The sequence below is a fragment of the Coturnix japonica genome, chromosome 4 (genome assembly GCF_054131305.1).
Source record: "Coturnix japonica strain WE chromosome 4, WE-NBRP24, whole genome shotgun sequence".
Classification (NCBI taxonomy): domain Eukaryota; kingdom Metazoa; phylum Chordata; class Aves; order Galliformes; family Phasianidae; genus Coturnix; species Coturnix japonica.
The window spans coordinates 10,324,468-10,339,176 of NC_140666.1; the positions used below are offsets into that span (position 1 = coordinate 10,324,468).

General features: G+C 57.8%; 1 protein-coding gene across 4 annotated transcripts in view; it reads left to right on the forward strand.

The window, feature by feature from the left end:
* The first annotated feature begins 4,829 nt into the window (after nucleotides 1-4,829).
* Nucleotides 4,830-14,709, forward strand: part of FRMPD3 (FERM and PDZ domain containing 3) — a 44,247-nt gene continuing 34,367 nt past the window's right edge. Inside the window, exon 1 of one of the 4 annotated variants that reach the window (XM_085545969.1) lies at nucleotides 4,830-4,984. The gene's annotated coding sequence lies outside the window, so the exon portion shown is untranslated. Of the gene's footprint in view, nucleotides 4,985-5,465; nucleotides 5,691-8,891; nucleotides 9,019-9,483; nucleotides 9,623-14,709 lie in introns of those variants that run through there. The other 3 variants (XM_085545967.1, XM_085545968.1, XM_015860106.3) reach the window with 3 other exon arrangements.

A 14,709-nucleotide genomic window follows, 5' to 3' on the forward strand; every position in this document is an offset into this window, starting at 1 on the left:
CATCTTCCCCTCCGTGCCCATGTGTACACACACGAGTGCCTCTCTGCATCCCCATCCTGCAGCCTTGTCCCTGTTTGAAAGATGTTCGTCTATCAGCACGATCTTTGGAGCCTTGAATCAAACAGGGAATTGGATTGCTGTGTCTGCAGTATCTCAGCGACTCTCCCTCTGCAACCACCCTGTTTCCCTGTGCTCTCTCCAGGATGTCTCCTCCATTCCAGCAGTGCTTCCTTATTTCATTTTGGGCAGTTCAGGTCTGCAGAGCTCAACCCTCTGAAGACGCTTTGGTGCCAGTGGATGCACAAGGCACTGACTGGGGCTTTGTGGGGCTGTGCTGCAGTTTGTTGGCTGTGCCTGTGGCAAAACAGAGCAGGCAGGGGCTCACAGGGACCAAGGAGTCCCACAGAGGGCAGCTGGGGGCTCTGCCATTGACCTTTGTGCTGTTAGGGTGCAGACCCAGAGCTCACACTCAGACGTGGGACTATTCCTTCCCTCTGCCTGGAAACACAGCCTCACCAGAGCATCTCGGCTCCAGTCAGCACATGCCAGGGGGGCACTGCACCAGGAATCCTGGCCTGAGGTTTTATCAGTGGAAATCCAGGCTGATGTGAAAGCATGAAGAAAGCTGTGAGCCCTGAAGACACCACTTTAAACAGTCACCTTTCAGCTTGGAAATACTGACTCTTCATTTTTATCGAATCACACTCAGCATCACTAAAGGAGTAGCATCAAATTGTCTCAGTTTTCCCAGTGTGTTGACTCGCTGCACTTGTCAGCATTTGCAGTCAAATCCATCTTCTTTTCCCCGGCCAGGCGCTCACTGCTGGGAGAGCACACAGGGGAGGGGAAGGGGGAAATGGAAGCACGCTGCATGATGGCCCCAACCTATGCCTGCACCTGGGTGAGCTGAGCACCGCTGGCTGCACCCTGGTTGTGCATTTCCCACTTGTTCAAGCTGCTTCTGCACTCCAGTTCTGAGTTTTTTAAGGGACTGAGCTGCCTATGGAGGTACCTGCCTGCTGTCTGTGCTGCTGCCTTCAGCCTCGTTGTGCACTGGGGTCAGAGGGGCTGAGAATCATAGGTGACACACGTGCCTCTGCTCTGCTCTCTGTGCTGCACAGCTCAGGCTGTGCTGGGGGATCCCCTCTGCAGGGTGCTGACACTGCAATGAGCACGTTACCTTCGCAGCAGCCCTGCCCCTGCCAGCACAATCCCAGTGTGTGCCCGGTGTGCGTGTGCTCAGGCATTGCCATGCTTCTTCCTCCCCAGATCTCCTCCTCACACCTCTCCTCCCTGCTGTGCTCCCAGCACCGACTCTTTTCTTTGTCACTGCGGGGGATTGCTTTCATTCTCAATGAGAGAATCCTCCCGCTGCCTCTTAAATCTTTCCACTTTCCACTGAAGCACTGCAGGCCTGGTGAGGCTGAATGGGTTGGAGATGTCCTCAAGGAGGGCTCCAGCTCCTGGGGAGGCACTGGGGCTGCTCTCAGTGCCAAAGCTCCTGCTCCCACCCCCATGCTTCTCCCCTTGTGCCTTCAGCATCCACACAGCGATGATGGGAAGAAGCCGACCTCTCCAATTAGTGCTTACCATGTGATTGCAGCCCAGCCAGGTGCTCCAGCTGCAGCAGGGGGAGTGTTGTCTCCATTCATCACTTTATTAGCACCGTAACCATGCAGGGCTGCGGTTACCTTTAATTACAGGCCCTGTTGGGGGCCAGTTGTGCTCTTTCAGTGAGCAGTTTGGAGGTCTGTGCTGCCATACAATGGGGGCACTTACTGTCATGTCACCACGCAGTGCAGTTCGGGCTGATGCCTGGCTGCTGCTGGGGGGGAGGGGAGGGAGAGAGGAGGGCTGTGCTTCCCTTTGTGCCACTGGGCTCTGTGCTCTGGGCTGAGCAGGAGGAGAGGAGGCAACCTGTTGGGGGTACACATGGGGCTGCATCCCATCCTTAGCCCCAGTCCCACACACGTGGAGGGGACAAGGCTGGGCTTCCATCACAGCACCTTCCCACCCAACAGGCAGCTTCAGCACATGAGCAGGCTGATGAGGGATGGTGGCAGAGCAGAAGGGGCCTCTCTCAGCTATGGGTCACAGACTGACGGCTCTAGTACTTGGGATTCCACTTCTAAACAGGATTACAGAGTAAATGCAAGATGGACGATAAGATCCTGCTCATCTACGATCCACTCCAAGAGCTTTTCCCCCTCTGGCTTTGTTAAGAGCGCCTTAGGGGGATGAGAAGGAGGAGAGAGGAGTGATTCAAAGGGAACATCAAAATGCACTTCCGTGCATGCCATGCAGGCAGGGCGCTGCTCCCAGCCCCGCAGCACAGCAGCTCCTATTGGGGGCTTCTTGAGAGGCACCCGGAGCTGTGGGTTCCCATAGGGTCTGTTTGCAATGCTATTTTGATGGCACGCAGCTGAAGTGTTGGATCAGGAATTCGATGCCATCATCTGTTCTCACTCCTTTCAGCCCATCTCCATAAAAGAGGAAAACACAAATGCTTTGCATCTAAAAATAAATGCCTTCCTCTGCTTTCCCTGTGCTGCTGCAGGTGGTGTTTGGGGCCCCAGCAGCGCCCTGGTCCTGCTGATGGTGGCTGATGTGGTTTGCTCCATGTGGTCAGCGGGTACAGTGGGGCTGTGGTTGGACTGTAGCACCTTAATGCTTCTGTGATTCTATGAAAGCCTGGCTCTTGCCTTGGACAGCCCCAAGGGGTCTCACTCAGCTTCATCCCAAGTCCCTCTCCCAGGCTGAGACTTCAGGAATTGGGCTTCTAAATATCACAGGATTGATCTGAACACCACGACTCATTCCTTTTAAATAGCAGTTCTTAGACGCTTATCCTCTGCTGCTAGGCCTGCATCCCCGAGCCTCCCCGGGTATTTGTGAGGCCTTGAAACTTAATCCTTAAAGAACACGTTCAAAATTCAGCCCTTCGTGTGCAGCTCTGTGATTCTGGAGGCTGAGGTTTGGAGGAAAAGCAAACATGGGGAGCATGTGGTGGTACAGCATGGCATGGCACAGCATGGCACGGCATGGCATGCAGGTGGGGTCACCCAGCTGGGAAAGGCACCACCCAGTGCTCACAAAGCTGGGGATCTGCTGCTTGTTTTCCTCCTTTTTATCACTATTAAGCAAAGGCAAAACCCTCTGCTTCCTTCGGGGCGAAGCGCGCTGTGCACCCAGGGAATCCCGCTTGGGGGAAGGAACCAGAGAAGGAGTTGAAAGCCTGTACGTGCGTGGGGTGCATTTCTGGAGGGATCTGTGCCTCCTGGGGAATGTTCAAAGGCATCCACAAGCCCCTGGTGTGCTGCTGTGGCTGCCAAGGAATGGGGCAGCCCTGAGCTCAGTACCACCAGCACCAATTCCTGCGGCTCTGGAGGCACATCCAGAGGTCCCTTCTCCCTCCATGTCCCCGCCATGCTGGTTTCCAGCACCTGCCCCAAAGGATCTGCTGTCCCATAGAGCCATTGCTGCTGGGCCAGGCTGCTTTAGGACACACAGCCTTCACGCTGCCCCAGCTGGAGTGCCCATCTCCAGCCTCTATGTCAGCTGTGGCTGCCTGCAGAGCTGCGCTCGTGCTGGGGTAACACCTGCCAGCAACCAGGCACAAAGGTGGAAAGGCAGAGGACAGCTAGAAACAACTCGGGGAAGCGGCTGCTTAGAATAGAAAGAGGTGTGTAACCATGGCTTCAGCTCTGTGCTGCGTGCCTGAAATGCAGATGTCTGCTACTGGCTCTGCTGGGCCGGAGCTGGCAGCTGCAAAAGGGACCAGGAATGCGGTGGGGCCCCAGGCTGGGGGTGGTGCTCAGGGGCTGGAGCAGCGCTCAGTTTTGGCACAGTGGCTGCGATGGCCACGAATGATCCCCAACTTCAGCCCCTGCATCCCCATCTGCAGTGAAGGAGCCTTCCTGGGCGCTGCTGTCCCCAGCACTGGACGTGGAAGCCCCAGCTGTGTGCCATGCAGCCCTTCCACCCCTCCAGCACCCCCACCAGGCAGGAACCGGCGCATGCTGAGAATGAGAATTCAATGTCTAAACGCCTTCAGGTCCTTCCGCCAAATAATTCACTGCGGGACTCTAATTACTGTGCTTGCCCTGCATACACACAGGCTTCATATGGAAGAAAGACCGCAGAAGGATTTATGACTGTTGGTCCTTGATCTTCCATCTTTGATATTAAAGCATGTTGAATTCATCGCAACACAGATTAAAATATGGGAAGCCACGGATGGACACTGGGAGTGTTTGGGAGTTTGGCTGCTGCGCTGCCTGCCTTGCAGCAGGACTGCTTGGCCTCCCCTCGGAGCCCACCCGAGCTCGGGATGTGCCTGTATCCTATTCCATGTAACCACCCGCTTCCTCCAGCTGTGGATCTGCGGCTGTTTGGACAGCAGTACAGAAGAGAACGGTCACCAAGAGGTTATTGCTGAGGGAAGGACAGCGTGCAGCTCATTAGATGCAACAAGAGTTGGAAGTCGATGAGGTTTGAGGCTTCCCTCAGCTATCGGCCATCTCTGCTGCTATGAATCATCTCCTGCTTTCCAAAAAGCTCTCCTCTGTGCTACAAAAGCCCTTGGCCTTCAGGGCACTGTTTGCGCTGAATCTCCAACTATCATGAGAGCATTTCCAGTACAGTCTGGGAGCATCCTCCATATCCTAAGCATTCTCCCAGCCTTCCCCAGCCCCTGCTGTTATTCGGGGCTGATTGGTGCTGTGGCTAAAAAGCCCTTTTAGACACTCTTGTTAGCACTGAAGGTGAGATCCTCAGTGCGCCCAGAACTGCAGGGCGAGGGCATTAAATCAGCTTTCACTTTATTACAGTGACTGGAAAATCCTAATGGAGAGCAGCAGAGGTGCCCTCGGAGGGGTCATTGCCCAGCAGCGAGCTGCCAGCCCTGTGCTTTGCTCCTGATTTATCCTCCTGCTGAGCTGCTGGATGGCTTTGAGCTCCTTGTGCTGCCCGGGGGGAGCTGCAGGTAACACTGGGGTCCTGGCTGGCAATGAGGGCTGGTGTGATGGGCACACATCCTGGACCAGGGGGTGCTGAAGATGGTCCCAGATATAAGTCCTCTCCTTTGCATGGCATTGAGGGGGAGCACCATACTCTTACAGTCTTTAATTCATCCCTGTGAGGGGCATCACCAGGTGCCTCAAATCAGACCCCCACCTCCTAATAGAGGTGTGTAGAGAAAAAGGCCACTTATCATCTTCCATTTACCCCCACCCCTTCGGTAGGGAGCTGCTCTGTGCTCAGGTGCATGGAAGCAGCAGCAGGTGCAAGGAGCCCACATGCTGCCCTATCTCTGCTGCACTCCTGATTTATCCCCAGCACGGAGGAATCATAGTCGTTCCCCACCTGCAGAGGGGATGGCAGCCCATGGGGGTCTGCAGGCTGTGCTGCAAAGAAGGGTGAGAAGCAAAGAGATGCCCTCCTGTCCCATGGGGCGCTCGCCGTGCTGGGACCAGCAGCTCTGTCTGTGTTCCTCTCGTAGCACACGTGTGCCATTAAGAAAAAAAGATCAGTGCTCCCAGAAGCTAAAAATAACAGCAGGCAACGAACGGGGTTTGGCCAGGAGACAGTACGGGAACGCGGGGGTGTGGAGCAGGAGGTGTAATTTCACTGCTGCTCCTCCAGCAACAGGGCGAGGGAGAAGGGGATGAACCGAGGCAGCCATCGCCGAGGTAAACGCTGCGCGGCCCCACGGGGGCAGGGGGCAGAGCCGGGGGGTGATGGGGCAGAGCCGGGAAGGTGGGAGTGTGGGGGGGAGAGCTGCGGGCTGCGAGTAGTGGGAGCCGGGCTGCGTGCGAGGATGGAGAGAGCTGTGCTGCTAAATGAGGGAGTGAGTGCAAACAGGCTGTAATTACCATCGCCCCTCCACAGGCAGCTCTCCGCTCGCTCCGAGCTGTCAGATGCTCTCCCGTGGATGCCTCCATCTCCTTCGCGCGGCCAAATCTCTGTTTATTCTCTCCTTCGGTCCCGGCGCTCGGCTGTCAGCTGGGGAGAGGGGCAGGGGAGGGAGGAGGGGTGAGGATGTGCGGGCGCTGCTCCGTGGGGAGGTGTGTGCCGGGGGAGCTCACGTTGATACGGATGCAATGAGGCGGCCACAGCTGCTTCAAGCCCTCCTTGAATGGCCGCAGACCGTCTGCGGTGACGGCCCCGCGCGGGGCACGGAGGGGACGGGTGCTGCCTACCTGTGTGCCGAGGGATGCGTCCCTGCTCAACTCCCACAGCTACACACGGGGAAGGGATGGGCTGAGGGATTCGCCTCCCCCAGCTGCTTTCAGGTCCTGCCCTCCTGGCACAGGTGGGAGCGCCTGGCAGGGCTCCGATACCCCCAGCGCTCCCCGACCGCTGCCTGAGAGGAAAACAAAGCGAAAACCAGCCACGGCAACAGGTCCAATTAGCAGAGGCATCGATGCCTCCGGCTTTCGGAGGGGGCTGAGCTGTCTGGCAGCCAGGCTGCTCTGTGCAGATGGACCAATTTAGCCAGGTAAGGAAGGAGCCGCAGAGCTGGAATGCTGCCATCTCCCCGGCCGGCTCCGGCACTGCTCCGCTCTGTAATTGTGCTGCAGCCATACAGACAGCTGCCATCCATCACCCCGCTGGCTCTGCTGCTGGGATGGCATCCACAGGGCACCGTGCTCCCTGGGTGCTGCAAACCTGCAGGGCTGTGCTCCTGATGACTGCTTGTCCTCCCAGCTGTGGGGTGAAACTGGAGCCCAAGAAGGACCTGAAGATCCCCCAGGGGTGGAATCAGGTTCCTTGTTATCTGGTTCCTTGTTAGCCAACAACTGGGCGCAAGGGAGAAACCTCTTCCTGCACTCCACAAGGGGAAGATCTGCTGGGTGAGTTTAATGACTCCTTAATGGCACGGGGTGAGAGATCTGGAGTGCTGCCTCCTGGAGAAGCTCCACCGGAGGATGGCACCTCTCAGGGCTGAGAGGCAGATCCATAGCAGAATGAATGGGCTCCCTTGGAACCTGCTGGCATTCTGCTCCCCATTGAACCCCATTATTCCCCATACAGAGCATCCCTGTGTGTAATGCAAACCCGGAGCTGCCCCGGTCTGTCTGCACGAGAAACATGGGGCTCTGCCTCCAGTGAGCTCCTGCAGGCTCACGTGAATCTTGCTGTGTGAAGAATGCTCTTTTTCCAGTTTGAAGGCTTGTTTTGCTGTTACTGCAACACGTTCCTAATTGCATGTTTAATTGAGGCCTTTGGGGACTGGGGAAGCTGAAGCAGGTGCCGTGGAAGATGGGCTTTAGGCACACAGAGGGCAATGGGGGACAGGCAGCAGAATGGAGCCCAGCAGCCATTCCACACCCCACCACTGCAAGCAGGGCACAAGCCGCCTCCAGGCACCCCGTGCTCACGGTGCTGCCCTCATGAGTCCAACCCAGGTCCCCAAAACCCCACCACCCTCTCACCTTCTCTGCACCTGGGCACCCTCGGCACAGGGGGAAGCCTCCTTGCCTCGCACTGTGCCCCCTGGGCTCGCTGCTCCGCAAGAAGGAGCATCACCCAAGGCCCCCTGCAATACCCGAAGGTACCGCTGTGCCCCGCAGGTGACAACTGCCTGGGAAAGGTGCTGGTGTCCGCCCGCTCCCGGCCCCGCTCCGTCACGCTGCTGCTCCCGCAGCTGCTGAGCCTGTTGCTTACATAAACCGCTCTCTCTCGAGTGCCGATGGAGCTGTTTGCTTCCCATCCCACTGGGCTCGGCGAGCTAATTTTATTTTTCCTGGGCTTAATGGGATGTTTATTCCACAACAGCCTTCCCACGGCGCCCGGCAGGAGGGATGCTGTGCCCTCAGCCCGGCACCGCTTCAACCGAGCGCTCCCAGTGCTGGAGGTTCGGCTCTGCTCCCCAAACCCAGCCCGGTGGTTGCAGTCAGCCCTGCTGAGGACTCGGGGCTCCGTATGGAGCAGCCGGGGATGGGGCAGCCCTGAGTCCTGCCACGCCGTGGCAGCGCAGCTCGCAGCAGGTGACAGCGATCCGGCTTGACAACTGCTGGGTTGTTTCATGACAACTGCCAAGCAGCCATCGGGTAGTCGTGATTTCTCCTACTCGCTTTGGCTCGGAGCCACCTGGATTGATGGAGTAGGAGGGGGCCGCTCTGCTCCTCTTGTAGGAGGGAGGAAGCCCAGGTGTGCACCTCCCATCCTCATCCCATCTGCCTCGCGTGCTGCTGGAGCAGCGATCCCATACAGCAGGGGATGTTTCCCCCTCTCTGAGCTCGTGCTTTTTACAGCAGCAGCCAAAACGTGCGTGTGAGCACGGCCTGATGCTCTGCAATGTAGGGCTGTCTGTGCACACAGACGAGGCGGAGGGATGAGCGCGTATTTATGGAGCAAACTCTGATATTAAAAGCTAGAAAAGCCGACCAGCTTCATTAGCTCTTCAATCTCCATCCTGAAAAGATATTTGTTTTTTCCCAGTTATTTTCACACGGTTGGATCTGTAAAGAGACCAAAACTGCCACCGGTTTAAAAATAGTGCAGGAGATGCTGAGATGGGAGCAGGGAGTAGGGAGCCTTCCTGGGGTGTGCTGTGCCCGGGGGAGCTGCAGGCAGCTCTGACTTCTGGGTGTTGTTGGAGCCCTGACCAAGACAAGGAGCAATGGTTGAATGGGAGGCATTACTGTGGGTGCTGTCCAGCTGATTGTGTACCCGAATTCCCCTGATCCATGGTAACTTCACCCCCCCAGCCCTCATTTCCCCGTGTTTTAATGAGAAACACGCAGCAGCCGCCTCCTGTGCCGAGATAAGGGTTTCCTTAAGAGCTTTTGTTGGGTTTTTTGTCGTGTTTTTTTTTGTTTTTTAATGGAGGAGGTTACCATGGAGTTACCTATGGATGGGAGCGCAGGGAGCACATTTGCGCTCGGGGAGGAGGGTGAAGAGCGAGAGGTGCAAACCTGGCACGTGCACAGAAGTTCTGAAGGTGCTCAAAATGAAGCTGAAGGGGAACGGCAGAAGGATCCCGTGGTGTCGAGCGAGAGGATGGCAGGGATAGTAAGCGGGGCTGGGTGCTGGCGAGACACTGCGGGGGGGCACCGAGGTGGCCTTGATACGGGATCGTGGTCGGAGCCCAAGATGGGGCTCAGGGGGCGGGTGGGCAGCGGGGAGATGCTCCAGCTCGGAAAGGGCGGCGGAGAGGGGCGCTCCTGTGAGGACAGAGCACCGGGCGTGGGACCTCCGACGGGACGGGGGCCCGGGGATGCGCACCGCACACACCGCAGCCGATTGCGCCCTCGTCCCGACGGGGCAGCGCGGGGTCCTCCCGCCGCCCCCCGCCCCCTCCTCCCTCTCTCCCCGGGCCCCGCCCCGCGTATCCACAGCCGCTCGCAGCCCCGCAGAGCCGCGCACAGCGCCCGGTGCCGCAGCCGCCCGCCGCCGCCGGCCGGAGGGAGCGGGCAGCCCGGCGGCATGGCGGGGCGGGGGCGGCGGGCGCCGGCTGCGCGCTGAGCGGGGCGCGGTGCGGTGCGGTGCGGGCGCTGCGGCGGCGGCAGAGCCATGGGGGCGGCGGCCCGCAGGGGCCCGGCCGTGCCCGCCCGCCGCGCCGCCCGCCTGAGCCACCGGCAGCGATGGAGGGAGCGGAGCCGGAGCCGGAGCCGAGGTGAGCGCCGTGCGCCCGGAGGGTGGGGCCGAGGTTGGCGATGCGCGCTGCCCGCTGCCGTCTCAAGCAGTTTGCAGGAGTTCGTTCCGCTCCCCGAGCGGTGCGCTGCTCGCTGCCCGCGCCAAGGTTATGCAGGAGGTTTAACTCCTCCTGCCTCGCTGCGGGGTTCCCGTGCTCCCCCCAGGTCTGGGTGTTCCGAGGGTTCTGAAGCAAGACCCTGCTTCGCACCGTGGGGCGGCGGTAGACGTGATGTTGTGCGGGTACGGGAGATTGCAGCCTAGGGTGCATCCTTCCCATCCATCCTGCCGCGGTCGTAGCTCATGGATGGTGCATCTGCAGGTGGTACCCGCCCAGCCCAGAGGCAGAGAAGGAGGAATCTGCTCTTAGGGCTCCGGAGGGGCTGAATGGGATCCGTGCTGCTCCCCCCAGCCCCACTTTCCCCAGCTGGGTTGCTGCTGGGTCACCTTGGCACTCTCCCAGGCAGCGATGCCCTCCGTGTTCTCCCAGCGTTGTGGTGTTTATTGATGTGGATTGCACCCAGCTGAGCTGAGAGAACAGAGGGGAAGGCTCTTGGCTTCTGGCTTGGGCTTGTTGGTGTTCTTTTCCTTTTTCCCTGCTATAGGACAATTGGGATGGGATGAGCTTTCCCCCTTGCTGGCAGTGGGACTGGTGGAGAGATGTGGTTCCCTCCTTAAGGGATCTGCAGAGTGGGAGCGATGTGAAAACATCTGCATCTTTCTCCTTTCATACGACCGCCAAACAGCTCTGTGCCACCTTTCACCTACCCGTGCCTCAGTTTCCCCATCGCTTCAAGGGACGAGGGGAGACAAACAGGCTCTCACCAGCAAGGGCTCAGATGCAGTTTGTTGTGTGTCAGAGTCTCACTGGGCACAAGGCTGCCCCAGGGGCCAAGAACAGCTCTGGATCAGGCCCAAGGGATGCTGAGCTGCCATCCTGCGGCAAGGAGTTCCACACTGCGCCTGAGCAGCAACACAAAAACTGTGTTAAGAAATGAAAGGAAACGTGATTTATTTATTTATTTATTTATTTGATGAGGGAAGCAGGAATAACCCCCATCTGGGTCAGAGAGCCCTGCTGTGCTTTGGGCCATCTCCTGCCCTCTGAGCATTGGCGTGTAGCTGAGCTGCTGTCTCGTGCACTCACTGCTTGCTGGGGCTCAGCTCCCTGGTCAAAGAGTTTGGGGTGGTTTTGGTGATGTGCATGGAGCAGCACTTGGCAGGCAGTGGGGCTCCTTGGTTGAGAAGCCCAGGGAGGAAGCAAGTCTCACTACCCCAGCACCAAGGTTGGTGTGTTTGCCACCACCTGGGTTGCCCTGCTATAAATCTATCTCAGGTAGCTGGGCTGTTTGAGTGGCTGGCAGGGAAATGCATTGGATGCACGCTTGGTTAGCACAGCAGCAGCCTGGAGTGCAGCTACTGCAAAGCTTACCTGTGTGGGATGCTGCTGGCTGCAGTGCTCCAGTATAAGGGCACGGAGCTGACTGTGGGTCCTGGACTATCCCAGGGTATCAGGAAGGGCTGAGCTGCCCGGTGCCATGGGCAAGTGCTGCTGGCTGCCATCAGCTGCCTCTGCCTTGCTGGAGCTCTGCCTGCAGCTGCAACTCCAAGCTGAGCAAGCAGCTTGCTGCCTGCGAGGGGGATTGGGACTATTTGAGAAGGAAAGGCCTATGGAACAGGTGCAAAGCCACAGCTGTTTTGTGTGCTGGTGGCTGCGGGAGGACCTCCTGGGGTGGGGATCAGGCTCAGACTGTCTGTTTGCTAGCAATAAGGCTCACGGTGGGAGGTTGCCTGGGCAGGGGCCCACTGGCCTCAAGGTTTCCAAGGCAGGAGAGAGGCATGATGCTCTCAGTGAGCTCTGGAGCTCTCCTCTGTAAGCTGAGATAAGCCAGACCTCGCTTTGAACATCAGCTCCTAGCATCAGGTCCTGTCTAGCATGGGACTCCCAGAGCAGAAAGCAAGCTGGAGATAAGGCACTGTTTGCACATGCATTTCAGCGTGTTGCTTTGTCCCCTGTGGTCACGCTGACTGACCTGTGTGCTGGGGAGCACTGAGCTGGGCTCTGGGACTTGTTCATGGCTCTGCAGAGATCAGATCTTGCCTCAGATCACAGCCCTGTGCCACTTGGAGGATGCTTCCACTGCCTGCTCAGCAGCTGCTCCCTGGCACTGAAGGACAAAGCTGCTGCCCCTCAGCTCAGCTCCATGCTTGTAGAACCCATCAGTGGTGGTCCTTCTACAGATTTCCCTTTAAAAAATCTCAGTTCACCCCCGTGAGCTGAGTGCCGTCCAGCAGGGCAGCACCAGCACACAGACACCACATGCCAGAAATGAGAAAGCATTTATGTAAGGACAAGGAAGGCAGCTGCCTTGCAGATCCCCCCAGGCTGCTCAGAGCAAGGCATGGATCCCATAGGGGCAGAGCACTGCTCCCTGGGGTGCGGCCGCCAGCAATGGCATGGGGAGAGCTGGCACCAAAGAGAACCCTCGTGCTGGTGATGTCTCAGAGCTTGCAGTAGGAGAAGGGCAGCTGAGCTGCAGTAATGGTCCCTCTCACTCCCTGAAATGGCTGAAGCTGTGCTGCATGCTCCCAGCACCCTGCCTGTGGGAGCAGAGGCATCACCCATTCACATTGTCTGTGCTACAGGGTTCTTCCAGCCTCAAAACTAAGGGACAGAGGTACGGGTGCACCAGGATGCGGCCCTGTCCATCCCCATATGGCACAGCTCTGGGGCTGGGCAGCCAGCAGCACCCTGACAGCTCTGTTAGTGGTAACAAGGGGCAGCCCCACATCTTGCACAGCCCCAGCTCCAAGGTGTCAGCCCAGCATGGCCTCAGCACACAGGATGGCTGCTCAGTGATGCTGTTCTGAGCTCCTCATCGTTCTCCCTGCCTTGCCTCTCTTTTAAATTAATCAGGAGCTGGCCTCAGCAGTCAGTCGATACTGAGATTTATCTCTTAAATAGCATTATTGATTGCCTGGGAAGCCTGCTTTTGTATTGATAGATATGTACACGTGCAGACAAGCCCTCTGCCAAGTCCCGGTGGTGAACGGTACGGAGTGTACCGTGCAGAGACTGCTCATCATGGGCTGGATCGCGTGTGTGCCCGCGTGATGGGGATGCAGATCCCTGCTGGAGAGCACAGCGAGGCACCAGGGGATCTTTGGACACAAACCCCTTTATATCCATCCACAGTCTTGCCCAATCTGAGGCTTCCACCCTGTTCATTTTCTGCAGCGTGGAGTTGCAGAGCTAATGATGCTGCCAGTGTGCAGTGCTTTGGTAGGGTGCTGTGTCCTTCCTTAGCAAAAGATGTATGGGGGCCTTGCAAGGAATCGCATGGTCTCCCAAAAGGTTGCTGACTCTGCTGGGGGGTGGTTCTTCAGGTGAGGAAGCTGCTGTAGATGTGCAAGGCTGAGGCTGTAGCAACACATGGAAGGGCTGGTGAGAGGAGGACGGCTGAGATGGGGTGCACCTGATGTTCCAGAAAGGGTTTTGGTTTGTGCTGCTCCTATTGTGCTGGCGGTGGGGCTGCAAGCTGCCACGTGAGGAAAGCATGGTGTGACCTGGCTGGGCTCTGAGCTGGGGGAGCCACTGAAGGGTTACAGACGTGTTGCTGGGAAAGGCGCAGCCTGTGGTGCTCCTTCCTCCAGGTAATGGGAACTGGGTGAAGAGGGCTCCTCTGGGCTGTGTGGGCTTTGCTGGCAGCGTCCCCACTGTGGCTGTTGTCCCTGGAAGGAGGCAGAATGCTCACAGCTGCAGAGTGGTGGTACTCAGCTCCAGGTCCCTGTTGCCTCGCTACAAGCATGGGGTTGTGACCACAGAGGGGCAGCCCTGGCTGTGATACAGAGGGGAAGGAGCAAAAGGCATGGAGCTGGGGTGTTTGGTGTGCTCCTGGCCTTGTGTGCATCCCTACAGCCTCACTAGAAAGCCCTGCTTCAGTGGCCCAGCAGCTGCACTAAGGTTTGGGAACTCATCCTGGTGGCTGCAGCACCCTTGGGGAGGCTGGGGCTGGTAGGATCAGGTCCAGGGGCTGGAGCCGTGGGGTGGGGTGGGTTGCTCTCCTTTTAGCTCTGGACGGTGCTGCTTGGTTTGCCCCAAAGCAGCACCGTGTGCTTGGGCAGCACTGCTGTCCTCCAGTGTCATGGAGCACAGCCAAGGTGCAGTGCTGCTCGTGAAATGAATTGCAAAAGCTCTTGCCAGTTTTGCTTTATCAAACTTCATGCTGTGGCTGTTTTTGCCTTTGGTGCTGCAGCACCTGCTCCTGAGCCATGCCTGGGGCTGCCCACAGCAAACCAGGCTCACCCCACCGTGTATTCAGGGCCCCTCACCCCACACCTCACATCCAGACAGAGCACAGTGCTGCCCTACAGAGACTGGGCTGAGTGTTAGTGAAGATGTCACAGGAGGTCTGTAGAGTCGGCTTGGGTATAGCAAAACCTGCATGTGTGTGCCATCAGCATCCGTGACAAGTTCTCGGTTGCTGCCGTGCCTGTGTGTGTGTGTGTAGATGCATATGGATGTGTAGTGCTACGGCATCTTGATAATGCTTGGACCCCTTCAGCAGTTTTCCAGACAACGTCTGCCCGCAGCAAGCGCCCGGTCCGCCTGATAGCAGTGAGCCAATCTACGTGGGGATCTTGGGAAAGAACAGTTGGGGTTTTATGAAGCTGGCATAATTTACAGCTAAAATAGCACACCAGAAATATGTCCAATCCAATCTCCTTTGTAATCTTGTTTTCATTTAAGCCTGCAGGCTGGTGGAGGGGGTAGTAAGGAAAGCAAACTGCGAAGGGAGTTTATTACCCATGTCAGTGAGATTTGCGCGGTGCTCCACACTGAGTGACCTCAATTTGCAAAGGTTGCAGCTGGCTGTGGGGCTCCTTGGCAAGAAGGGGTATCTCCTGCCTGCACAGGGGCTGCCAACCCCACCATGTGGAGCAGCTCCAGTGCCCGCTCCTGCAGCTGGGCAGGGAGAGCTATTGCAGTGTGTCGGTGAGCGTGGTGCTTGTGATGTCCTGGCCAGCTCACCGTGAAAAGGAATGAAATTATCTCGCTGCTGCTGCCTT